Source organism: Phyllobates terribilis, unplaced genomic scaffold, assembly GCF_046119375.1.
Source record: "Phyllobates terribilis strain yellow unplaced genomic scaffold, ASM4611937v1 Scaffold_734__1_contigs__length_741531, whole genome shotgun sequence".
Classification (NCBI taxonomy): Eukaryota; Metazoa; Chordata; class Amphibia; order Anura; family Dendrobatidae; genus Phyllobates; species Phyllobates terribilis.
Genome location: NW_027363494.1, coordinates 664805 through 690194, shown reverse-complemented (window position 1 = coordinate 690194; position 25390 = coordinate 664805). Strand labels below are relative to the sequence as shown.

General features: G+C 45.2%; 19 non-coding genes and 1 pseudogene across 19 annotated transcripts; all 20 read right to left on the bottom strand.

Annotated features, from left to right (window-relative positions):
* Window positions 1–621: 621 nt before the first annotated feature.
* LOC141237784 (U2 spliceosomal RNA) lies at window positions 622–812 on the bottom strand. The gene has a single exon (XR_012303310.1). It is a non-coding gene; the product is annotated as a U2 spliceosomal RNA (small nuclear RNA).
* A 1120-nt stretch (window positions 813–1932) lies between these two features.
* On the bottom strand, window positions 1933–2123 carry LOC141237783 (U2 spliceosomal RNA). Its single transcript, XR_012303309.1, has one exon. It is a non-coding gene; the product is annotated as a U2 spliceosomal RNA (small nuclear RNA).
* A 1119-nt stretch (window positions 2124–3242) lies between these two features.
* LOC141237781 (U2 spliceosomal RNA) lies at window positions 3243–3433 on the bottom strand. The gene has a single exon (XR_012303307.1). It is a non-coding gene; the product is annotated as a U2 spliceosomal RNA (small nuclear RNA).
* Window positions 3434–4555: 1122 nt separating this feature from the next.
* LOC141237780 (U2 spliceosomal RNA) lies at window positions 4556–4746 on the bottom strand. Its single transcript, XR_012303306.1, has one exon. It is a non-coding gene; the product is annotated as a U2 spliceosomal RNA (small nuclear RNA).
* Window positions 4747–5866: 1120 nt separating this feature from the next.
* Window positions 5867–6057, bottom strand: LOC141237779 (U2 spliceosomal RNA). The gene has a single exon (XR_012303305.1). It is a non-coding gene; the product is annotated as a U2 spliceosomal RNA (small nuclear RNA).
* A 1117-nt stretch (window positions 6058–7174) lies between these two features.
* On the bottom strand, window positions 7175–7365 carry LOC141237778 (U2 spliceosomal RNA). Its single transcript, XR_012303304.1, has one exon. It is a non-coding gene; the product is annotated as a U2 spliceosomal RNA (small nuclear RNA).
* A 1122-nt stretch (window positions 7366–8487) lies between these two features.
* Window positions 8488–8678, bottom strand: LOC141237880 (U2 spliceosomal RNA). The gene has a single exon (XR_012303402.1). It is a non-coding gene; the product is annotated as a U2 spliceosomal RNA (small nuclear RNA).
* Window positions 8679–9799: 1121 nt separating this feature from the next.
* LOC141237777 (U2 spliceosomal RNA) lies at window positions 9800–9990 on the bottom strand. The gene has a single exon (XR_012303303.1). It is a non-coding gene; the product is annotated as a U2 spliceosomal RNA (small nuclear RNA).
* Window positions 9991–11113: 1123 nt separating this feature from the next.
* LOC141237879 (U2 spliceosomal RNA) lies at window positions 11114–11304 on the bottom strand. Its single transcript, XR_012303401.1, has one exon. It is a non-coding gene; the product is annotated as a U2 spliceosomal RNA (small nuclear RNA).
* A 1119-nt stretch (window positions 11305–12423) lies between these two features.
* On the bottom strand, window positions 12424–12606 carry LOC141237410 (U2 spliceosomal RNA). Its single transcript, XR_012302959.1, has one exon. It is a non-coding gene; the product is annotated as a U2 spliceosomal RNA (small nuclear RNA).
* Window positions 12607–13400: 794 nt separating this feature from the next.
* LOC141237428 (U2 spliceosomal RNA) lies at window positions 13401–13492 on the bottom strand (annotated as a pseudogene).
* Window positions 13493–14612: 1120 nt separating this feature from the next.
* LOC141237849 (U2 spliceosomal RNA) lies at window positions 14613–14803 on the bottom strand. Its single transcript, XR_012303372.1, has one exon. It is a non-coding gene; the product is annotated as a U2 spliceosomal RNA (small nuclear RNA).
* Window positions 14804–15923: 1120 nt separating this feature from the next.
* On the bottom strand, window positions 15924–16114 carry LOC141237883 (U2 spliceosomal RNA). Its single transcript, XR_012303405.1, has one exon. It is a non-coding gene; the product is annotated as a U2 spliceosomal RNA (small nuclear RNA).
* A 1122-nt stretch (window positions 16115–17236) lies between these two features.
* On the bottom strand, window positions 17237–17427 carry LOC141237775 (U2 spliceosomal RNA). Its single transcript, XR_012303301.1, has one exon. It is a non-coding gene; the product is annotated as a U2 spliceosomal RNA (small nuclear RNA).
* A 1125-nt stretch (window positions 17428–18552) lies between these two features.
* On the bottom strand, window positions 18553–18743 carry LOC141237774 (U2 spliceosomal RNA). Its single transcript, XR_012303300.1, has one exon. It is a non-coding gene; the product is annotated as a U2 spliceosomal RNA (small nuclear RNA).
* Window positions 18744–19859: 1116 nt separating this feature from the next.
* LOC141237773 (U2 spliceosomal RNA) lies at window positions 19860–20050 on the bottom strand. The gene has a single exon (XR_012303299.1). It is a non-coding gene; the product is annotated as a U2 spliceosomal RNA (small nuclear RNA).
* A 1121-nt stretch (window positions 20051–21171) lies between these two features.
* On the bottom strand, window positions 21172–21362 carry LOC141237772 (U2 spliceosomal RNA). Its single transcript, XR_012303298.1, has one exon. It is a non-coding gene; the product is annotated as a U2 spliceosomal RNA (small nuclear RNA).
* A 1119-nt stretch (window positions 21363–22481) lies between these two features.
* On the bottom strand, window positions 22482–22672 carry LOC141237771 (U2 spliceosomal RNA). The gene has a single exon (XR_012303297.1). It is a non-coding gene; the product is annotated as a U2 spliceosomal RNA (small nuclear RNA).
* Window positions 22673–23792: 1120 nt separating this feature from the next.
* Window positions 23793–23983, bottom strand: LOC141237769 (U2 spliceosomal RNA). Its single transcript, XR_012303295.1, has one exon. It is a non-coding gene; the product is annotated as a U2 spliceosomal RNA (small nuclear RNA).
* A 1121-nt stretch (window positions 23984–25104) lies between these two features.
* LOC141237768 (U2 spliceosomal RNA) lies at window positions 25105–25295 on the bottom strand. The gene has a single exon (XR_012303294.1). It is a non-coding gene; the product is annotated as a U2 spliceosomal RNA (small nuclear RNA).
* Between the last annotated feature and the right edge of the window lie 95 nt (window positions 25296–25390).

Below are 25390 nucleotides of genomic sequence, written 5' to 3'. Positions count from 1 at the left end.
ACCGCCATAAGTAACAGTTTAAAAGAATGCCACAGACTAATCAACCAAACTTTTTGGGTTGGTTTCTCTTTTATAGTCTGCAGGCATTAAATGAAAGAAGTCAGTGTTCCAGCAGAGGGAGACAACGTTTCAGAAAAGGCATTGTAGCAAACCAAAAAAGAAATTTTAAGCGCAGCAGAGTAACCAGCTCACATACCTGTTAGCTCAGGTGAGTTTAAAAGGCTGCTGTTGATAACAAGGGCATTTGCTAAATAGATGGTGTGTGTGCAACAATATACTGAAAGGTCAATTATATTGTGCAGCTTATCTCACCACCTGTAGTTATTTAGGTGAAAGCTCCAAAATGCTTGCCTAATATGTCTGTTTATCCAAAAGGAAGTATAGAGGGAGAGCTAGATAGATAGCATTGCATTACATTACATTACATGGCAATGCAATGCACAGTTGCTGAAGTTGAACCAAAATGAGCTTGTCATCTGGCTTCTGCAACTTTTAACATGAAAAATCCAATGAGGAGAAGAAAAGCAAAGCCAAAGAGTCCATCCCAAAATCCGACAAACAAGCAAAATGAACAAAAAGCATTGAATTCAATTCTTTCTGATTTTAGAAACTGCATTAAAGAAGGGGTGCACCGGTCCTGGAGATACTGCAATACCAGGTCAATGCGTGGAGTGGACAGAGCAAGCTCTTTTTCCATCTCCCTGTTCTAAAAATCCATTTAATATATGGTCCCCAGATAGGGGACGTATCAGATATTAAACTGATAAGAACAGATACTACACTTGATCTTAGCCAAAAGGCCGAGAAGCGATAACCAGAATTGGTTTCCGACTACGGTGCCACCCAAGGATTCTGAAAAGTCCATTTGTGGAGATGGCCACCTGGACTCCCGTTAAGAAGACATGCTGTCAACCTCTAGATCCCTCACATGCCTGCACTTTTCGGCTTGCTGCTGCTGCAATCCACGCGTTTTAGATCTGCATAACTCCACCTCTTTTAGCACAGTACCCTCAACCCCCGGCTGTTCCCACCCGCCTCAACACCGTTGGAAGGGAGGAGAACCAATTAAGGCGGGGGGGGGGTGGAACGAGCAGCTGTCTACCCTTAGCAGGAGGGTTGCTGATTAATTACCTCTCCTGCTGCTGCTGCTGCTGGCTGTCCAGCAGCAGACTGAAGGTGGCTGCTGCTGTGCGCAGGTATATAAAGGCTCAGAGCCTATTATGACACGCGCAGCCAGCGTTCCATTGCCACATTCCGTCTACTGCAGGCGGGATACCTGGATGGCTGAATGTCACTGAGAAGCTCACAGAGACCGCCATAAGTAACAGTTTAAAAGAATGCCACAGACTAATCAACCAAACTTTTTGGGTTGGTTTCTCTTTTATAGTCTGCAGGCATTAAATGAAAGAAGTCAGTGTTCCAGCAGAACGAGACAACGTTTCAGAAAAGGCATTGTAGCAAACCAAAAAAGAAATTTTAAGCGCAGCAGAGTAACCAGCTCACATACCTGTTAGCTCAGGTGAGTTTAAAAGGCTGCTGTTGATAACAAGGGCATTTGCTAAATAGATGGTGTGTGTGCAACAATATACTGAAAGGTCAATTATATTGTGCAGCTTATCTCACCACCTGTAGTTATTTAGGTGAAAGCTCCAAAATGCTTGCCTAATATGTCTGTTTATCCAAAAGGAAGTATAGAGGGAGAGCTAGATAGATAGCATTGCATTACATTACATTACATGGCAATGCAATGCACAGTTGCTGAAGTTGAACCAAAATGAGCTTGTCATCTGGCTTCTGCAACTTTTAACATGAAAAATCCAATGAGGAGAAGAAAAGCAAAGCCAAAGAGTCCATCCCAAAATCCGACAAACAAGCAAAATGAACAAAAAGCATTGAATTCAATTCTTTCTGATTTTAGAAACTGCATTAAAGAAGGGGTGCACCGGTCCTGGAGATACTGCAATACCAGGTCAATGCGTGGAGTGGACAGAGCAAGCTCTTTTTCCATCTCCCTGTTCTAAAAATCCATTTAATATATGGTCCCCAGATAGGGGACGTATCAGATATTAAACTGATAAGAACAGATACTACACTTGATCTTAGCCAAAAGGCCGAGAAGCGATAACCAGAATTGGTTTCCGACTACGGTGCCACCCAAGGATTCTGAAAAGTCCATTTGTGGAGATGGCCACCTGGACTCCCGTTAAGAAGACATGCTGTCAACCTCTAGATCCCTCACATGCCTGCACTTTTCGGCTTGCTGCTGCTGCAATCCACGCGTTTTAGATCTGCATAACTCCACCTCTTTTAGCACAGTACCCTCAACCCCCGGCTGTTCCCACCCGCCTCAACACCGTTGGAAGGGAGGAGAACCAATTAAGGCGGGGGGGGGTGGAACGAGCAGCTGTCTACCCTTAGCAGGAGGGTTGCTGATTAATTACCTCTCCTGCTGCTGCTGCTGCTGGCTGTCCAGCAGCAGACTGAAGGTGGCTGCTGCTGTGCGCAGGTATATAAAGGCTCAGAGCCTATTATGACACGCGCAGCCAGCGTTCCATTGCCACATTCCGTCTACTGCAGGCGGGATACCTGGATGGCTGAATGTCACTGAGAAGCTCACAGAGACCGCCATAAGCAACAGTTTAAAAGAATGCCACAGACTAATCAACCAAACTTTTTGGGTTGGTTTCTCTTTTATAGTCTGCAGGCATTAAATGAAAGAAGTCAGTGTTCCAGCAGAACGAGACAACGTTTCAGAAAAGGCATTGTAGCAAACCAAAAAAGAAATTTTAAGCGCAGCAGAGTAACCAGCTCACATACCTGTTAGCTCAGGTGAGTTTAAAAGGCTGCTGTTGATAACAAGGGCATTTGCTAAATAGATGGTGTGTGTGCAACAATATACTGAAAGGTCAATTATATTGTGCAGCTTATCTCACCACCTGTAGTTATTTAGGTGAAAGCTCCAAAATGCTTGCCTAATATGTCTGTTTATCCAAAAGGAAGTATAGAGGGAGAGCTAGATAGATAGCATTGCATTACATTACATTACATGGCAATGCAATGCACAGTTGCTGAAGTTGAACCAAAATGAGCTTGTCATCTGGCTTCTGCAACTTTTAACATGAAAAATCCAATGAGGAGAAGAAAAGCAAAGCCAAAGAGTCCATCCCAAAATCCGACAAACAAGCAAAATGAACAAAAAGCATTGAATTCAATTCTTTCTGATTTTAGAAACTGCATTAAAGAAGGGGTGCACCGGTCCTGGAGATACTGCAATACCAGGTCAATGCGTGGAGTGGACAGAGCAAGCTCTTTTTCCATCTCCCTGTTCTAAAAATCCATTTAATATATGGTCCCCAGATAGGGGACGTATCAGATATTAAACTGATAAGAACAGATACTACACTTGATCTTAGCCAAAAGGCCGAGAAGCGATAACCAGAATTGGTTTCCGACTACGGTGCCACCCAAGGATTCTGAAAAGTCCATTTGTGGAGATGGCCACCTGGACTCCCGTTAAGAAGACATGCTGTCAACCTCTAGATCCCTCACATGCCTGCACTTTTCGGCTTGCTGCTGCTGCAATCCACGCGTTTTAGATCTGCATAACTCCACCTCTTTTAGCACAGTATCCTCAACCCCCGGCTGTTCCCACCTGCCTCAACACCGTTGGAAGGGAGGAGAACCAATTAAGGCGGGGGTGGGGGGTGGAGCGAGCAGCTGTCTACCCTTAGCAGGAGGGTTGCTGATTAATTACCTCTCCTGCTGCTGCTGCTGCTGGCTGTCCAGCAGCAGACTGAAGGTGGCTGCTGCTGTGCGCAGGTATATAAAGGCTCAGAGCCTATTATGACACGCGCAGCCAGCGTTCCATTGCCACATTCCGTCTACTGCAGGCGGGATACCTGGATGGCTGAATGTCACTGAGAAGCTCACAGAGACCGCCATAAGCAACAGTTTAAAAGAATGCCACAGACTAATCAACCAAACTTTTTGGGTTGGTTTCTCTTTTATAGTCTGCAGGCATTAAATGAAAGAAGTCAGTGTTCCAGCAGAGGGAGACAACGTTTCAGAAAAGGCATTGTAGCAAACCAAAAAAGAAATTTTAAGCGCAGCAGAGTAACCAGCTCACATACCTGTTAGCTCAGGTGAGTTTAAAAGGCTGCTGTTGATAACAAGGGCATTTGCTAAATAGATGGTGTGTGTGCAACAATATACTGAAAGGTCAATTATATTGTGCAGCTTATCTCACCACCTGTAGTTATTTAGGTGAAAGCTCCAAAATGCTTGCCTAATATGTCTGTTTATCCAAAAGGAAGTATAGAGGGAGAGCTAGATAGATAGCATTGCATTACATTACATTACATGGCAATGCAATGCACAGTTGCTGAAGTTGAACCAAAATGAGCTTGTCATCTGGCTTCTGCAACTTTTAACATGAAAAATCCAATGAGGAGAAGAAAAGCAAAGCCAAAGAGTCCATCCCAAAATCCGACAAACAAGCAAAATGAACAAAAAGCATTGAATTCAATTCTTTCTGATTTTAGAAACTGCATTAAAGAAGGGGTGCACCGGTCCTGGAGATACTGCAATACCAGGTCAATGCGTGGAGTGGACAGAGCAAGCTCTTTTTCCATCTCCCTGTTCTAAAAATCCATTTAATATATGGTCCCCAGATAGGGGACGTATCAGATATTAAACTGATAAGAACAGATACTACACTTGATCTTAGCCAAAAGGCCGAGAAGCGATAACCAGAATTGGTTTCCGACTACGGTGCCACCCAAGGATTCTGAAAAGTCCATTTGTGGAGATGGCCACCTGGACTCCCGTTAAGAAGACATGCTGTCAACCTCTAGATCCCTCACATGCCTGCACTTTTCGGCTTGCTGCTGCTGCAATCCACGCGTTTTAGATCTGCATAACTCCACCTCTTTTAGCACAGTACCCTCAACCCCCGGCTGTTCCCACCCGCCTCAACACCGTTGGAAGGGAGGAGAGCCAATTAAGGCGGGGGGGGGGTGGAACGAGCAGCTGTCTACCCTTAGCAGGAGGGTTGCTGATTAATTACCTCTCCTGCTGCTGCTGCTGCTGGCTGTCCAGCAGCAGACTGAAGGTGGCTGCTGCTGTGCGCAGGTATATAAAGGCTCAGAGCCTATTATGACACGCGCAGCCAGCGTTCCATTGCCACATTCCGTCTACTGCAGGCGGGATACCTGGATGGCTGAATGTCACTGAGAAGCTCACAGAGACCGCCATAAGCAACAGTTTAAAAGAATGCCACAGACTAATCAACCAAACTTTTTGGGTTGGTTTCTCTTTTATAGTCTGCAGGCATTAAATGAAAGAAGTCAGTGTTCCAGCAGAGGGAGACAACGTTTCAGAAAAGGCATTGTAGCAAACCAAAAAAGAAATTTTAAGCGCAGCAGAGTAACCAGCTCACATACCTGTTAGCTCAGGTGAGTTTAAAAGGCTGCTGTTGATAACAAGGGCATTTGCTAAATAGATGGTGTGTGTGCAACAATATACTGAAAGGTCAATTATATTGTGCAGCTTATCTCACCACCTGTAGTTATTTAGGTGAAAGCTCCAAAATGCTTGCCTAATATGTCTGTTTATCCAAAAGGAAGTATAGAGGGAGAGCTAGATAGATAGCATTGCATTACATTACATTACATGGCAATGCAATGCACAGTTGCTGAAGTTGAACCAAAATGAGCTTGTCATCTGGCTTCTGCAACTTTTAACATGAAAAATCCAATGAGGAGAAGAAAAGCAAAGCCAAAGAGTCCATCCCAAAATCCGACAAACAAGCAAAATGAACAAAAAGCATTGAATTCAATTCTTTCTGATTTTAGAAACTGCATTAAAGAAGGGGTGCACCGGTCCTGGAGATACTGCAATACCAGGTCAATGCGTGGAGTGGACAGAGCAAGCTCTTTTTCCATCTCCCTGTTCTAAAAATCCATTTAATATATGGTCCCCAGATAGGGGACGTATCAGATATTAAACTGATAAGAACAGATACTACACTTGATCTTAGCCAAAAGGCCGAGAAGCGATAACCAGAATTGGTTTCCGACTACGGTGCCACCCAAGGATTCTGAAAAGTCCATTTGTGGAGATGGCCACCTGGACTCCCGTTAAGAAGACATGCTGTCAACCTCTAGATCCCTCACATGCCTGCACTTTTCGGCTTGCTGCTGCTGCAATCCACGCGTTTTAGATCTGCATAACTCCACCTCTTTTAGCACAGTACCCTCAACCCCCGGCTGTTCCCACCCGCCTCAACACCGTTGGAAGGGAGGAGAACCAATTAAGGCGGGGGGGGGGTGGAACGAGCAGCTGTCTACCCTTAGCAGGAGGGTTGCTGATTAATTACCTCTCCTGCTGCTGCTGCTGGCTGTCCAGCAGCAGACTGAAGGTGGCTGCTGCTGTGCGCAGGTATATAAAGGCTCAGAGCCTATTATGACACGCGCAGCCAGCGTTCCATTGCCACATTCCGTCTACTGCAGGCGGGATACCTGGATGGCTGAATGTCACTGAGAAGCTCACAGAGACCGCCATAAGCAACAGTTTAAAAGAATGCCACAGACTAATCAACCAAACTTTTTGGGTTGGTTTCTCTTTTATAGTCTGCAGGCATTAAATGAAAGAAGTCAGTGTTCCAGCAGAGGGAGACAACGTTTCAGAAAAGGCATTGTAGCAAACCAAAAAAGAAATTTTAAGCGCAGCAGAGTAACCAGCTCACATACCTGTTAGCTCAGGTGAGTTTAAAAGGCTGCTGTTGATAACAAGGGCATTTGCTAAATAGATGGTGTGTGTGCAACAATATACTGAAAGGTCAATTATATTGTGCAGCTTATCTCACCACCTGTAGTTATTTAGGTGAAAGCTCCAAAATGCTTGCCTAATATGTCTGTTTATCCAAAAGGAAGTATAGAGGGAGAGCTAGATAGATAGCATTGCATTACATTACATTACATGGCAATGCAATGCACAGTTGCTGAAGTTGAACCAAAATGAGCTTGTCATCTGGCTTCTGCAACTTTTAACATGAAAAATCCAATGAGGAGAAGAAAAGCAAAGCCAAAGAGTCCATCCCAAAATCCGACAAACAAGCAAAATGAACAAAAAGCATTGAATTCAATTCTTTCTGATTTTAGAAACTGCATTAAAGAAGGGGTGCACCGGTCCTGGAGATACTGCAATACCAGGTCAATGCGTGGAGTGGACAGAGCAAGCTCTTTTTCCATCTCCCTGTTCTAAAAATCCATTTAATATATGGTCCCCAGATAGGGGACGTATCAGATATTAAACTGATAAGAACAGATACTACACTTGATCTTAGCCAAAAGGCCGAGAAGCGATAACCAGAATTGGTTTCCGACTACGGTGCCACCCAAGGATTCTGAAAAGTCCATTTGTGGAGATGGCCACCTGGACTCCCGTTAAGAAGACATGCTGTCAACCTCTAGATCCCTCACATGCCTGCACTTTTCGGCTTGCTGCTGCTGCAATCCACGCGTTTTAGATCTGCATAACTCCACCTCTTTTAGCACAGTACCCTCAACCCCCGGCTGTTCCCACCCGCCTCAACACCGTTGGAAGGGAGGAGAACCAATTAAGGCGGGGGGGGGGGGTGGAACGAGCATCTGTCTACCCTTAGCAGGAGGGTTGCTGATTAATTACCTCTCCTGCTGCTGCTGCTGCTGGCTGTCCAGCAGCAGACTGAAGGTGGCTGCTGCTGTGCGCAGGTATATAAAGGCTCAGAGCCTATTATGACACGCGCAGCCAGCGTTCCATTGCCACATTCCGTCTACTGCAGGCGGGATACCTGGATGGCTGAATGTCACTGAGAAGCTCACAGAGACCGCCATAAGCAACAGTTTAAAAGAATGCCACAGACTAATCAACCAAACTTTTTGGGTTGGTTTCTCTTTTATAGTCTGCAGGCATTAAATGAAAGAAGTCAGTGTTCCAGCAGAGGGAGACAACGTTTCAGAAAAGGCATTGTAGCAAACCAAAAAAGAAATTTTAAGCGCAGCAGAGTAACCAGCTCACATACCTGTTAGCTCAGGTGAGTTTAAAAGGCTGCTGTTGATAACAAGGGCATTTGCTAAATAGATGGTGTGTGTGCAACAATATACTGAAAGGTCAATTATATTGTGCAGCTTATCTCACCACCTGTAGTTATTTAGGTGAAAGCTCCAAAATGCTTGCCTAATATGTCTGTTTATCCAAAAGGAAGTATAGAGGGAGAGCTAGATAGATAGCATTGCATTACATTACATTACATGGCAATGCAATGCACAGTTGCTGAAGTTGAACCAAAATGAGCTTGTCATCTGGCTTCTGCAACTTTTAACATGAAAAATCCAATGAGGAGAAGAAAAGCAAAGCCAAAGAGTCCATCCCAAAATCCGACAAACAAGCAAAATGAACAAAAAGCATTGAATTCAATTCTTTCTGATTTTAGAAACTGCATTAAAGAAGGGGTGCACCGGTCCTGAAGATACTGCAATACCAGGTCAATGCGTGGAGTGGACAGAGCAAGCTCTTTTTCCATCTCCCTGTTCTAAAAATCCATTTAATATATGGTCCCCAGATAGGGGACGTATCAGATATTAAACTGATAAGAACAGATACTACACTTGATCTTAGCCAAAAGGCCGAGAAGCGATAACCAGAATTGGTTTCCGACTACGGTGCCACCTAAGGATTCTGAAAAGTCCATTTGTGGAGATGGCCACCTGGACTCCCGTTAAGAAGACATGCTGTCAACGTCTAGATCCCTCACATGCCTGCACTTTTCGGCTTGCTGCTGCTGCAATCCACGCGTTTTAGATCTGCATAACTCCACCTCTTTTAGCACAGTACCCTCAACCCCCGGCTGTTCCCACCCGCCTCAACACCGTTGGAAGGGAGGAGAACCAATTAAGGCGGGGGGGGGGGTGGAACGAGCAGCTGTCTACCCTTAGCAGGAGGGTTGCTGATTAATTACCTCTCCTGCTGCTGCTGCTGCTGGCTGTCCAGCAGCAGACTGAAGGTGGCTGCTGCTGTGCGCAGGTATATAAAGGCTCAGAGCCTATTATGACACGCGCCGCCAGCGTTCCATTGCCACATTCCGTCTACTGCAGGCGGGATACCTGGATGGCTGAATGTCACTGAGAAGCTCACAGAGACCGCCATAAGCAACAGTTTAAAAGAATGCCACAGACTAATCAACCAAACTTTTTGGGTTGGTTTCTCTTTTATAGTCTGCAGGCATTAAATGAAAGAAGTCAGTGTTCCAGCAGAGGGAGACAACGTTTCAGAAAAGGCATTGTAGCAAACCAAAAAAGAAATTTTAAGCGCAGCAGAGTAACCAGCTCACATACCTGTTAGCTCAGGTGAGTTTAAAAGGCTGCTGTTGATAACAAGGGCATTTGCTAAATAGATGGTGTGTGTGCAACAATATACTGAAAGGTCAATTATATTGTGCAGCTTATCTCACCACCTGTAGTTATTTAGGTGAAAGCTCCAAAATGCTTGCCTAATATGTCTGTTTATCCAAAAGGAAGTATAGAGGGAGAGCTAGATAGATAGCATTGCATTACATTACATTACATGGCAATGCAATGCACAGTTGCTGAAGTTGAACCAAAATGAGCTTGTCATCTGGCTTCTGCAACTTTTAACATGAAAAATCCAATGAGGAGAAGAAAAGCAAAGCCAAAGAGTCCATCCCAAAATCCGACAAACAAGCAAAATGAACAAAAAGCATTGAATTCAATTCTTTCTGATTTTAGAAACTGCATTAAAGAAGGGGTGCACCGGTCCTGGAGATACTGCAATACCAGGTCAATGCGTGGAGTGGACAGAGCAAGCTCTTTTTCCATCTCCCTGTTCTAAAAATCCATTTAATATATGGTCCCCAGATAGGGGACGTATCAGATATTAAACTGATAAGAACAGATACTACACTTGATCTTAGCCAAAAGGCCGAGAAGCGATAACCAGAATTGGTTTCCGACTACGGTGCCACCCAAGGATTCTGAAAAGTCCATTTGTGGAGATGGCCACCTGGACTCCCGTTAAGAAGACATGCTGTCAACCTCTAGATCCCTCACATGCCTGCACTTTTCGGCTTGCTGCTGCTGCAATCCACGCGTTTTAGATCTGCATAACTCCACCTCTTTTAGCACAGTACCCTCAACCCCCGGCTGTTCCCACCCGCCTCAACACCGTTGGAAGGGAGGAGAACCAATTAAGGCGGGGAGGGGGGGGTGGAACGAGCAGCTGTCTACCCTTAGCAGGAGGGTTGCTGATTAATTACCTCTCCTGCTGCTGCTGCTGCTGGCTGTCCAGCAGCAGACTGAAGGTGGCTGCTGCTGTGCGCAGGTATATAAAGGCTCAGAGCCTATTATGACACGCGCAGCCAGCGTTCCATTGCCACATTCCGTCTACTGCAGGCGGGATACCTGGATGGCTGAATGTCACTGAGAAGCTCACAGAGACCGCCATAAGCAACAGTTTAAAAGAATGCCACAGACTAATCAACCAAACTTTTTGGGTTGGTTTCTCTTTTATAGTCTGCAGGCATTAAATGAAAGAAGTCAGTGTTCCAGCAGAGGGAGACAACGTTTCAGAAAAGGCATTGTAGCAAACCAAAAAAGAAATTTTAAGCGCAGCAGAGTAACCAGCTCACATACCTGTTAGCTCAGGTGAGTTTAAAAGGCTGCTGTTGATAACAAGGGCATTTGCTAAATAGATGGTGTGTGTGCAACAATATACTGAAAGGTCAATTATATTGTGCAGCTTATCTCACCACCTGTAGTTATTTAGGTGAAAGCTCCAAAATGCTTGCCTAATATGTCTGTTTATCCAAAAGGAAGTATAGAGGGAGAGCTAGATAGATAGCATTGCATTACATTACATTACATGGCAATGCAATGCACAGTTGCTGAAGTTGAACCAAAATGAGCTTGTCATCTGGCTTCTGCAACTTTTAACATGAAAAATCCAATGAGGAGAAGAAAAGCAAAGCCAAAGAGTCCATCCCAAAATCCGACAAACAAGCAAAATGAACAAAAAGCATTGAATTCAATTCTTTCTGATTTTAGAAACTGCATTAAAGAAGGGGTGCACCGGTCCTGAAGATACTGCAATACCAGGTCAATGCGTGGAGTGGACAGAGCAAGCTCTTTTTCCATCTCCCTGTTCTAAAAATCCATTTAATATATGGTCCCCAGATAGGGGACGTATCAGATATTAAACTGATAAGAACAGATACTACACTTGATCTTAGCCAAAAGGCCGAGAAGCGATAACCAGAATTGGTTTCCGACTACGGTGCCACCCAAGGATTCTGAAAAGTCCATTTGTGGAGATGGCCACCTGGACTCCCGTTAAGAAGACATGCTGTCAACCTCTAGATCCCTCACATGCCTGCACTTTTCGGCTTGCTGCTGCTGCAATCCACGCGTTTTAGATCTGCATAACTCCACCTCTTTTAGCACATTACCCTCAACCCCCGGCTGTTCCCACCCGCCTCAACACCGTTGGAAGGGAGGAGAACCAATTAAGGCGGGGTGGGGTGGAACGAGCAGCTGTCTACCCTTAGCAGGAGGGTTGCTGATTAATTACCTCTCCTGCTGCTGCTGCTGCTGGCTGTCCAGCAGCAGACTGAAGGTGGCTGCTGCTGTGCGCAGGTATATAAAGGCTCAGAGCCTATTATGACACGCGCAGCCAGCGTTCCATTGCCACATTCCGTCTACTGCAGGCGGGATACCTGGATGGCTGAATGTCACTGAGAAGCTCACAGAGACCGCCATAAGCAACAGTTTAAAAGAATGCCACAGACTAATCAACCAAACTTTTTGGGTTGGTTTCTCTTTTATAGTCTGCAGGCATTAAATGAAAGAAGTCAGTGTTCCAGCAGAGGGAGACAACGTTTCAGAAAAGGCATTGTAGCAAACCAAAAAAGAAATTTTAAGCGCAGCAGAGTAACCAGCTCACATACCTGTTAGCTCAGGTGAGTTTAAAAGGCTGCTGTTGATAACAAGGGCATTTGCTAAATAGATGGTGTGTGTGCAACAATATACTGAAAGGTCAATTATATTGTGCAGCTTATCTCACCACCTGTAGTTATTTAGGTGAAAGCTCCAAAATGCTTGCCTAATATGTCTGTTTATCCAAAAGGAAGTATAGAGGGAGAGCTAGATAGATAGCATTGCATTACATTACATTACATGGCAATGCAATGCACAGTTGCTGAAGTTGAACCAAAATGAGCTTGTCATCTGGCTTCTGCAACTTTTAACATGAAAAATCCAATGAGGAGAAGAAAAGCAAAGCCAAAGAGTCCATCCCAAAATCCGACAAACAAGCAAAATGAACAAAAAGCATTGAATTCAATTCTTTCTGATTTTAGAAACTGCATTAAAGAAGGGGTGCACCGGTCCTGGAGATACTGCAATACCAGGTCAATGCGTGGAGTGGACAGAGCAAGCTCTTTTTCCATCTCCCTGTTCTAAAAATCCATTTAATATATGGTCCCCAGATAGGGGACGTATCAGATATTAAACTGATAAGAACAGATTTTTTTTTTTATCGAAAGCCCGAATTCGTGTACAAAACCCGAGTGCGCTTAAAAAAGTGACAAGTGCCACAAAAAAAGTGCACTAGGATGCTGGTCTTCTTGAAACCCTCTCCAAAAGGAGAAGGGTCCCCCAAACCATTCCCCGTCCCTCCGAGCCAGAAGGCCACAGCGAGGAACAGGGACAAATAGCCACCTCCAGCCGGAGCCAGAGGCGACCCAATCTTACCCCCAATACCTGCCCGAGTTCTCACCCGAGCAAGGCACTGGGAGCCAAAGACTGTGCTCCCCTCCCGGAAGAGGGGAGCCAACAACGCTCTCCTCCCGAAAGAGGAGAGCCAGGGGGGTTCAGGGGGGAGCGGAACCTGATGGCCACACACTCCCCCACTAGACCTGCCAAGAGAGGAACCCGTAAGGGAACCGCATCCCGACAAAATCCTAGTAAGGACGTGGACACACGTGAAAAAGTGGACACACAGTGACAAAAAAAAATTTAAATAAATAGTGAAGGTTTCACAGTATAATACTGCCCGGACCTTCGACCGGGAATTGAAAAATTCCCCATCCTAAGGCCAGAAGGCCCGGAATAAGGGTGTGTGTGAAGAAAGAAATATTGAAGTGCTAGTGCAAATGTGCCATAAACTCAAGTGGGGTTCCCAATCCCAGTGAGTTAAGGCACCCCAGGGTCACCACTCCTGGGGCACTTCACACTTCGGGCTTTCGATCTTCCCCGGCCCAATGGCGTCGATCCTGGGGGGCCATGCTTTCCACCAGATGACTATATTAGCCACCTGGCGTACTAACAAGCGCCTAAACCCCAGTGTGCATAATGTATCAATCTACTAGGGCGGCCAACATCCAAAACCACCTTTTCAAAAGATACTACACTTGATCTTAGCCAAAAGGCCGAGAAGCGATAACCAGAATTGGTTTCCGACTACGGTGCCACCCAAGGATTCTGAAAAGTCCATTTGTGGAGATGGCCACCTGGACTCCCGTTAAGAAGACATGCTGTCAACCTCTAGATCCCTCACATGCCTGCACTTTTCGGCTTGCTGCTGCTGCAATCCACGCGTTTTAGATCTGCATAACTCCACCTCTTTTAGCACAGTACCCTCAACCCCCGGCTGTTCCCACCCGCCTCAACACCGTTGGAAGGGAGGAGAACCAATTAAGGCGGGGGGGGGGTGGAACGAGCAGCTGTCTACCCTTAGCAGGAGGGTTGCTGATTAATTACCTCTCCTGCTGCTGCTGCTGCTGGCTGTCCAGCAGCAGACTGAAGGTGGCTGCTGCTGTGCGCAGGTATATAAAGGCTCAGAGCCTATTATGACACGCGCAGCCAGCGTTCCATTGCCACATTCCGTCTACTGCAGGCGGGATACCTGGATGGCTGAATGTCACTGAGAAGCTCACAGAGACCGCCATAAGCAACAGTTTAAAAGAATGCCACAGACTAATCAACCAAACTTTTTGGGTTGGTTTCTCTTTTATAGTCTGCAGGCATTAAATGAAAGAAGTCAGTGTTCCAGCAGAGGGAGACAACGTTTCAGAAAAGGCATTGTAGCAAACCAAAAAAGAAATTTTAAGCGCAGCAGAGTAACCAGCTCACATACCTGTTAGCTCAGGTGAGTTTAAAAGGCTGCTGTTGATAACAAGGGCATTTGCTAAATAGATGGTGTGTGTGCAACAATATACTGAAAGGTCAATTATATTGTGCAGCTTATCTCACCACCTGTAGTTATTTAGGTGAAAGCTCCAAAATGCTTGCCTAATATGTCTGTTTATCCAAAAGGAAGTATAGAGGGAGAGCTAGATACATAGCATTGCATTACATTACATTACATGGCAATGCAATGCACAGTTGCTGAAGTTGAACCAAAATGAGCGTGTCATCTGGCTTCTGCAACTTTTAACATGAAAAATCCAATGAGGAGAAGAAAAGCAAAGCCAAAGAGTCCATCCCAAAATCCGACAAACAAGCAAAATGAACAAAAAGCATTGAATTCAATTCTTTCTGATTTTAGAAACTGCATTAAAGAAGGGGTGCACCGGTCCTGGAGATACTGCAATACCAGGTCAATGCGTGGAGTGGACAGAGCAAGCTCTTTTTCCATCTCCCTGTTCTAAAAATCCATTTAATATATGGTCCCCAGATAGGGGACGTATCAGATATTAAACTGATAAGAACAGATACTACACTTGATCTTAGCCAAAAGGCTGAGAAGCGATAACCAGAATTGGTTTCCGACTACGGTGCCACCCAAGGATTCTGAAAAGTCCATTTGTGGAGATGGCCACCTGGACTCCCGTTAAGAAGACATGCTGTCAACCTCTAGATCCCTCACATGCCTGCACTTTTCGGCTTGCTGCTGCTGCAATCCATGCGTTTTAGATCTGCATAACTCCACCTCTTTTAGCACAGTACCCTCAACCCCCGGCTGTTCCCACCCGCCTCAACACCGTTGGAAGGGAGGAGAACCAATTAAGGCGGGGGGGGGGTGGAACGAGCAGCTGTCTACCCTTAGCAGGAGGGTTGCTGATTAATTACCTCTCCTGCTGCTGCTGCTGCTGGCTGTCCAGCAGCAGACTGAAGGTGGCTGCTGCTGTGCGCAGGTATATAAAGGCTCAGAGCCTATTATGACACGCGCAGCCAGCGTTCCATTGCCACATTCCGTCTACTGCAGGCGGGATACCTGGATGGCTGAATGTCACTGAGAAGCTCACAGAGACCGCCATAAGCAACAGTTTAAAAGAATGCCACAGACTAATCAACCAAACTTTTTGGGTTGGTTTCTCTTTTATAGTCTGCAGGCATTAAATGAAAGAAGTCAGTGTTCCAGCAGAGGGAGACAACGTTTCAGAAAAGGCATTGTAGCAAACCAAAAAAGAAATTTTAAGCGCAGCAGAGTAACCAGCTCACATACCTGTTAGCTCAGGTGAGTTTAAAAGGCTGCTGTTGATAACAAGGGCATTTGCTAAATAGATGGTGTGTGTGCAACAATATACTGAAAGGTCAATTATATTGTGCAGCTTATCTCACCACCTGTAGTTATTTAGGTGAAAGCTCCAAAATGCTTGCCTAATATGTCTGTTTATCCAAAAGGAAGTATAGAGGGAGAGCTAGATAGATAGCATTGCATTACATTACATTACATGGCAATGCAATGCACAGTTGCTGAAGTTGAACCAAAATGAGCTTGTCATCTGGCTTCTGCAACTTTTAACATGAAAAATCCAATGAGGAGAAGAAAAGCAAAGCCAAAGAGTCCATCCCAAAATCCGACAAACAAGCAAAATGAACAAAAAGCATTGAATTCAATTCTTTCTGATTTTAGAAACTGCATTAAAGAAGGGGTGCACCGGTCCTGGAGATACTGCAATACCAGGTCAATGCGTGGAGTGGACAGAGCAAGCTCTTTTTCCATCTCCCTGTTCTAAAAATCCATTTAATATATGGTCCCCAGATAGGAGACGTATCAGATATTAAACTGATAAGAACAGATACTACACTTGATCTTAGCCAAAAGGCCGAGAAGCGATAACCAGAATTGGTTTCCGACTACGGTGCCACCCAAGGATTCTGAAAAGTCCATTTGTGGAGATGGCCACCTGGACTCCCGTTAAGAAGACATGCTGTCAACCTCTAGATCCCTCACATGCCTGCACTTTTCGGCTTGCTGCTGCTGCAATCCACGCGTTTTAGATCTGCATAACTCCACCTCTTTTAGCACAGTACCCTCAACCCCCGGCTGTTCCCACCCGCCTCAACACCGTTGGAAGGGAGGAGAACCAATTAAGGCGGGGGGGGGGGGTGGAACGAGCAGCTGTCTACCCTTAGCAGGAGGGTTGCTGATTAATTACCTCTCCTGCTGCTGCTGCTGCTGGCTGTCCAGCAGCAGACTGAAGGTGGCTGCTGCTGTGCGCAGGTATATAAAGGCTCAGAGCCTATTATGACACGCGCAGCCAGCGTTCCATTGCCACATTCCGTCTACTGCAGGCGGGATACCTGGATGGCTGAATGTCACTGAGAAGCTCACAGAGACCGCCATAAGCAACAGTTTAAAAGAATGCCACAGACTAATCAACCAAACTTTTTGGGTTGGTTTCTCTTTTATAGTCTGCAGGCATTAAATGAAAGAAGTCAGTGTTCCAGCAGAGGGAGACAACGTTTCAGAAAAGGCATTGTAGCAAACCAAAAAAGAAATTTTAAGCGCAGCAGAGTAACCAGCTCACATACCTGTTAGCTCAGGTGAGTTTAAAAGGCTGCTGTTGATAACAAGGGCATTTGCTAAATAGATGGTGTGTGTGCAACAATATACTGAAAGGTCAATTATATTGTGCAGCTTATCTCACCACCTGTAGTTATTTAGGTGAAAGCTCCAAAATGCTTGCCTAATTTGTCTGTTTATCCAAAAGGAAGTATAGAGGGAGAGCTAGATAGATAGCATTGCATTACATTACATTACATGGCAATGCAATGCACAGTTGCTGAAGTTGAACCAAAATGAGCTTGTCATCTGGCTTCTGCAACTTTTAACATGAAAAATCCAATGAGGAGAAGAAAAGCAAAGCCAAAGAGTCCATCCCAAAATCCGACAAACAAGCAAAATGAACAAAAAGCATTGAATTCAATTCTTTCTGATTTTAGAAACTGCATTAAAGAAGGGGTGCACCGGTCCTGGAGATACTGCAATACCAGGTCAATGCGTGGAGTGGACAGAGCAAGCTCTTTTTCCATCTCCCTGTTCTAAAAATCCATTTAATATATGGTCCCCAGATAGGGGACGTATCAGATATTAAACTGATAAGAACAGATACTACACTTGATCTTAGCCAAAAGGCCGAGAAGCGATAACCAGAATTGGTTTCCGACTACGGTGCCACCCAAGGATTCTGAAAAGTCCATTTGTGGAGATGGCCACCTGGACTCCCGTTAAGAAGACATGCTGTCAACCTCTAGATCCCTCACATGCCTGCACTTTTCGGCTTGCTGCTGCTGCAATCCACGCGTTTTAGATCTGCATAACTCCACCTCTTTTAGCACAGTACCCTCAACCCCTGGCTGTTCCCACCCGCCTCAACACCGTTGGAAGGGAGGAGAACCAATTAAGGCGGGGGGGGGGGGGGGTGGAACGAGCAGCTGTCTACCCTTAGCAGGAGGGTTGCTGATTAATTACCTCTCCTGCTGCTGCTGCTGCTGGCTGTCCAGCAGCAGACTGAAGGTGGCTGCTGCTGTGCGCAGGTATATAAAGGCTCAGAGCCTATTATGACACGCGCAGCCAGCGTTCCATTGCCACATTCGGTCTACTGCAGGCGGGATACCTGGATGGCTGAATGTCACTGAGAAGCTCACAGAGACCGCCATAAGCAACAGTTTAAAAGAATGCCACAGACTAATCAACCAAACTTTTTGGGTTGGTTTCTCTTTTATAGTCTGCAGGCATTAAATGAAAGAAGTCAGTGTTCCAGCAGAGGGAGACAACGTTTCAGAAAAGGCATTGTAGCAAACCAAAAAAGAAATTTTAAGCGCAGCAGAGTAACCAGCTCACATACCTGTTAGCTCAGGTGAGTTTAAAAGGCTGCTGTTGATAACAAGGGCATTTGCTAAATAGATGGTGTGTGTGCAACAATATACTGAAAGGTCAATTATATTGTGCAGCTTATCTCACCACCTGTAGTTATTTAGGTGAAAGCTCCAAAATGCTTGCCTAATATGTCTGTTTATCCAAAAGGAAGTATAGAGGGAGAGCTAGATAGATAGCATTGCATTACATTACATTACATGGCAATGCAATGCACAGTTGCTGAAGTTGAACCAAAATGAGCTTGTCATCTGGCTTCTGCAACTTTTAACATGAAAAATCCAATGAGGAGAAGAAAAGCAAAGCCAAAGAGTCCATCCCAAAATCCGACAAACAAGCAAAATGAACAAAAAGCATTGAATTCAATTCTTTCTGATTTTAGAAACTGCATTAAAGAAGGGGTGCACCGGTCCTGGAGATACTGCAATACCAGGTCAATGCGTGGAGTGGACAGAGCAAGCTCTTTTTCCATCTCCCTGTTCTAAAAATCCATTTAATATATGGTCCCCAGATAGGGGACGTATCAGATATTAAACTGATAAGAACAGATACTACACTTGATCTTAGCCAAAAGGCCGAGAAGCGATAACCAGAATTGGTTTCCGACTACGGTGCCACCCAAGGATTCTGAAAAGTCCATTTGTGGAGATGGCCACCTGGACTCCCGTTAAGAAGACATGCTGTCAACCTCTAGATCCCTCACATGCCTGCACTTTTCGGCTTGCTGCTGCTGCAATCCACGCGTTTTAGATCTGCAGAACTCCACCTCTTTTAGCACAGTACCCTCAACCCCCGGCTGTTCCCACCCGCCTCAACACCGTTGGAAGGGAGGAGAACCAATTAAGGCGGGGGGGGGGGGTGGAACGAGCAGCTGTCTACCCTTAGCAGGAGGGTTGCTGATTAATTACCTCTCCTGCTGCTGCTGCTGGCTGTCCAGCAGCAGACTGAAGGTGGCTGCTGTGCGCAGGTATATAAAGGCTCAGAGCCTATTATGACATGCGCAGCCAGCGTTCCATTGCCACATTCCGTCTACTGCAGGCGGGATACCTGGATGGCTGAATGTCACTGAGAAGCTCACAGAGACCGCCATAAGCAACAGTTTAAAAGAATGCCACAGACTAATCAACCAAACTTTTTGGGTTGGTTTCTCTTTTATAGTCTGCAGGCATTAAATGAAAGAATTCAGTGTTCCAGCAGAGGGAGACAACGTTTCAGAAAAGGCATTGTAGCAAACCAAAAAATAAATTTTAAGCGCAGCAGAGTAACCAGCTCACATACCTGTTAGCTCAGGTGAGTTTAAAAGGCTGCTGTTGATAACAAGGGCATTTGCTAAATAGATGGTGTGTGTGCAACAATATACTGAAAGGTCAATTATATTGTGCAGCTTATCTCACCACCTGTAGTTATTTAGGTGAAAGCTCCAAAATGCTTGCCTAATATGTCTGTTTATCCAAAAGGAAGTATAGAGGGAGAGCTAGATAGATAGCATTGCATTACATTACATTACATGGCAATGCAATGCACAGTTGCTGAAGTTGAACCAAAATGAGCTTGTCATCTGGCTTCTGCAACTTTTAACATGAAAAATCCAATGAGGAGAAGAAAAGCAAAGCCAAAGAGTCCATCCCAAAATCCGACAAACAAGCAAAATGAACAAAAAGCATTGAATTCAATTCTTTCTGATTTTAGAAACTGCATTAAAGAAGGGGTGCACCGGTCCTGGAGATACTGCAATACCAGGTCAATGCGTGGAGTGGACAGAGCAAGCTCTTTTTCCATCTCCCTGTTCTAAAAATCCATTTAATATATGGTCCCCAGATAGGGGACGTATCAGATATTAAACTGATAAGAACAGATACTACACTTGATCTTAGCCAAAAGGCCGAGAAGCGATAACCAGAATTGGTTTCCGACTACGGTGCCACCCAAGGATTCTGAAAAGTCCATTTGTGGAGATGGCCACCTGGACTCCCGTTAAGAAGACATGCTGTCAACCTCTAGATCCCTCACATGCCTGCACTTTTCGGCTTGCTGCTGCTGCAATCCACGCGTTTTAGATCTGCATAACTCCACCTCTTTTAGCACAGTACCCTCAACCCCCGGCTGTTCCCACCCGCCTCAACACCGTTGGAAGGGAGGAGAACCAATTAAGGCGGGGGGGGGGGGTGGAACGAGCAGCTGTCTACCCTTAGCAGGAGGGTTGCTGATTAATTACCTCTCCTGCTGCTGCTGCTGCTGGCTGTCCAGCAGCAGACTGAAGGTGGCTGCTGCTGTGCGCAGGTATATAAAGGCTCAGAGCCTATTATGACACGCGCAGCCAGCGTTCCATTGCCACATTCCGTCTACTGCAGGCGGGATACCTGGATGGCTGAATGTCACTGAGAAGCTCACAGAGACCGCCATAAGCAACAGTTTAAAAGAATGCCACAGACTAATCAACCAAACTTTTTGGGTTGGTTTCTCTTTTATAGTCTGCAGGCATTAAATGAAAGAAGCCAGTGTTCCAGCAGAGGGAGACAACGTTTCAGAAAAGGCATTGTAGCAAACCAAAAAGAAATTTTAAGCGCAGCAGAGTAACCAGCTCACATACCTGTTAGCTCAGGTGAGTTTAAAAGGCTGCTGTTGATAACAAGGGCATTTGCTAAATAGATGGTGTGTGTGCAACAATATACTGAAAGGTCAATTATATTGTGCAGCTTATCTCACCACCTGTAGTTATTTAGGTGAAAGCTCCAAAATGCTTGCCTAATATGTCTGTTTATCCAAAAGGAAGTATAGAGGGAGAGCTAGATAGATAGCATTGCATTACATTACATTACATGGCAATGCAATGCACAGTTGCTGAAGTTGAACCAAAATGAGCTTGTCATCTGGCTTCTGCAACTTTTAACATGAAAAATCCAATGAGGAGAAGAAAAGCAAAGCCAAAGAGTCCATCCCAAAATCCGACAAACAAGCAAAATGAACAAAAAGCATTGAATTCAATTCTTTCTGATTTTAGAAACTGCATTAAAGAAGGGGTGCACCGGTCCTGGAGATACTGCAATACCAGGTCAATGCGTGGAGTGGACAGAGCAAGCTCTTTTTCCATCTCCCTGTTCTAAAAATCCATTTAATATATGGTCCCCAGATAGGGGACGTATCAGATATTAAACTGATAAGAACAGATACTACACTTGATCTTAGCCAAAAGGCCGAGAAGCGATAACCAGAATTGGTTTCCGACTACGGTGCCACCCAAGGATTCTGAAAAGTCCATTTGTGGAGATGGCCACCTGGACTCCCGTTAAGAAGACATGCTGTCAACCTCTAGATCCCTCACATGCCTGCACTTTTCGGCTTGCTGCTGCTGCAATCCACGCGTTTTAGATCTGCATAACTCCACCTCTTTTAGCACAGTACCCTCAACCCCCGGCTGTTCCCACCCGCCTCAACACCGTTGGAAGGGAGGAGAACCAATTAAGGCGGGGGGGGGCTGGAACGAGCAGCTGTCTACCCTTAGCAGGAGGGTTGCTGATTAATTACCTCTCCTGCTGCTGCTGCTGCTGGCTGTCCAGCAGCAGACTGAAGGTGGCTGCTGCTGTGCGCAGGTATATAAAGGCTCAGAGCCTATTATGACACGCGCAGCCAGCGTTCCATTGCCACATTCCGTCTACTGCAGGCGGGATACCTGGATGGCTGAATGTCACTGAGAAGCTCACAGAGACCGCCATAAGCAACAGTTTAAAAGAATGCCACAGACTAATCAACCAAACTTTTTGGGTTGGTTTCTCTTTTATAGTCTGCAGGCATTAAATGAAAGAAGTCAGTGTTCCAGCAGAGGGAGACAACGTTTCAGAAAAGGCATTGTAGCAAACCAAAAAGAAATTTTAAGCGCAGCAGAGTAACCAGCTCACATACCTGTTAGCTCAGGTGAGTTTAAAAGGCTGCTGTTGATAACAAGGGCATTTGCTAAATAGATGGTGTGTGTGCAACAATATACTGAAAGGTCAATTATATTGTGCAGCTTATCTCACCACCTGTAGTTATTTAGGTGAAAGCTCCAAAATGCTTGCCTAATATGTCTGTTTATCCAAAAGGAAGTATAGAGGGAGAGCTAGATAGATAGCATTGCATTACATTACATTACATGGCAATGCAATGCACAGTTGCTGAAGTTGAACCAAAATGAGCTTGTCATCTGGCTTCTGCAACTTTTAACATGAAAAATCCAATGAGGAGAAGAAAAGCAAAGCCAAAGAGTCCATCCCAAAATCCGACAAACAAGCAAAATGAACAAAAAGCATTGAATTCAATTCTTTCTGATTTTAGAAACTGCATTAAAGAAGGGGTGCACCGGTCCTGGAGATACTGCAATACCAGGTCAATGCGTGGAGTGGACAGAGCAAGCTCTTTTTCCATCTCCCTGTTCTAAAAATCCATTTAATATATGGTCCCCAGATAGGGGACGTATCAGATATTAAACTGATAAGAACAGATACTACACTTGATCTTAGCCAAAAGGCCGAGAAGCGATAACCAGAATTGGTTTCCGACTACGGTGCCACCCAAGGATTCTGAAAAGTCCATTTGTGGAGATGGCCACCTGGACTCCCGTTAAGAAGACATGCTGTCAACCTCTAGATCCCTCACATGCCTGCACTTTTCGGCTTGCTGCTGCTGCAATCCACGCGTTTTAGATCTGCATAACTCCACCTCTTTTAGCACAGTACCCTCAACCCCCGGCTGTTCCCACCCGCCTCAACACCGTTGGAAGGGAGGAGAACCAATTAAGGCGGGGGGGGGCTGGAACGAGCAGCTGTCTACCCTTAGCAGGAGGGTTGCTGATTAATTACCTCTCCTGCTGCTGCTGCTGCTGGCTGTCCAGCAGCAGACTGAAGGTGGCTGCTGCTGTGCGCAGGTATATAAAGGCTCAGAGCCTATTATGACACGCGCAGCCAGCGTTCCATTGCCACATTCCGTCTACTGCAGGCGGGATACCTGGATGGCTGAATGTCACTGAGAAGCTCACAGAGACCGCCATAAGCAACAGTTTAAAAGAATGCCACAGACTAATCGACCAAACTTTTTGGGTTGGTTTCTCTTTTATAGTTTGCAGGCATTAAATGAAAGAAGTCAGTGTTCCAGCAGAGGGAGACAACGTTTCAGAAAAGGCATTGTAGCAAACCAAAAAAGAAATTTTAAGCGCAGCAGAGTAACCAGCTCACATACCTGTTAGCTCAGGTGAGTTTAAAAGGCTGCTGTTGATAACAAGGGCATTTGCTAAATAGATGGTGTGTGTGCAACAATATACTGAAAGGTCAATTATATTGTGCAGCTTATCTCACCACCTGTAGTTATTTAGGTGAAAGCTCCAAAATGCTTGCCTAATATGTCTGTTTATCCAAAAGGAAGTATAGAGGGAGAGCTAGATAGATAGCATTGCATTACATTACATTACATGGCAATGCAATGCACAGTTGCTGAAGTTGAACCAAAATGAGCTTGTCATCTGGCTTCTGCAACTTTTAACATGAAAAATCCAATGAGGAGAAGAAAAGCAAAGCCAAAGAGTCCATCCCAAAATCCGACAAACAAGCAAAATGAACAAAAAGCATTGAATTCAATTCTTTCTGATTTTAGAAACTGCATTAAAGAAGGGGTGCACCGGTCCTGGAGATACTGCAATACCAGGTCAATGCGTGGAGTGGACAGAGCAAGCTCTTTTTCCATCTCCCTGTTCTAAAAATCCATTTAATATATGGTCCCCAGATAGGGGACGTATCAGATATTAAACTGATAAGAACAGATACTACACTTGATCTTAGCCAAAAGGCCGAGAAGCGATAACCAGAATTGGTTTCCGACTACGGTGCCACCCAAGGATTCTGAAAAGTCCATTTGTGGAGATGGCCACCTGGACTCCCGTTAAGAAGACATGCTGTCAACCTCTAGATCCCTCACATGCCTGCACTTTTCGGCTTGCTGCTGCTGCAATCCACGCGTTTTAGATCTGCATAACTCCACCTCTTTTAGCACAGTACCCTCAACCCCCGGCTGTTCCCACCCGCCTCAACACCGTTGGAAGGGAGGAGAACCAATTAAGGCGGGGGGGGGGGTGGAACGAGCAGCTGTCTACCCTTAGCAGGAGGGTTGCTGATTAATTACCTCTCCTGCTGCTGCTGCTGCTGGCTGTCCAGCAGCAGACTGAAGGTGGCTGCTGCTGTGCGCAGGTATATAAAGGCTCAGAGCCTATTATGACACGCGCAGCCAGCGTTCCATTGCCACATTCCGTCTACTGCAGGCGGGATACCTGGATGGCTGAATGTCACTGAGAAGCTCACAGAGACCGCCATAAGCAACAGTTTAAAAGAATGCCACAGACTAATCAACCAAACTTTTTGGGTTGGTTTCTCTTTTATAGTCTGCAGGCATTAAATGAAAGAAGTCAGTGTTCCAGCAGAGGGAGACAACGTTTCAGAAAAGGCATTGTAGCAAACCAAAAAAGAAATTTTAAGCGCAGCAGAGTAACCAGCTCACATACCTGTTAGCTCAGGTGAGTTTAAAAGGCTGCTGTTGATAACAAGGGCATTTGCTAAATAGATGGTGTGTGTGCAACAATATACTGAAAGGTCAATTATATTGTGCAGCTTATCTCACCACCTGTAGTTATTTAGGTGAAAGCTCCAAAATGCTTGCCTAATATGTCTGTTTATCCAAAAGGAAGTATAGAGGGAGAGCTAGATAGATAGCATTGCATTACATTACATTACATGGCAATGCAATGCACAGTTGCTGAAGTTGAACCAAAATGAGCTTGTCATCTGGCTTCTGCAACTTTTAACATGAAAAATCCAATGAGGAGAAGAAAAGCAAAGCCAAAGAGTCCATCCCAAAATCCGACAAACAAGCAAAATGAACAAAAAGCATTGAATTCAATTCTTTCTGATTTTAGAAACTGCATTAAAGAAGGGGTGCACCGGTCCTGGAGATACTGCAATACCAGGTCAATGCGTGGAGTGGACAGAGCAAGCTCTTTTTCCATCTCCCTGTTCTAAAAATCCATTTAATATATGGTCCCCAGATAGGGGACGTATCAGATATTAAACTGATAAGAACAGATACTACACTTGATCTTAGCCAAAAGGCCGAGAAGCGATAACCAGAATTGGTTTCCGACTACGGTGCCACCCAAGGATTCTGAAAAGTCCATTTGTGGAGATGGCCACCTGGACTCCCGTTAAGAAGACATGCT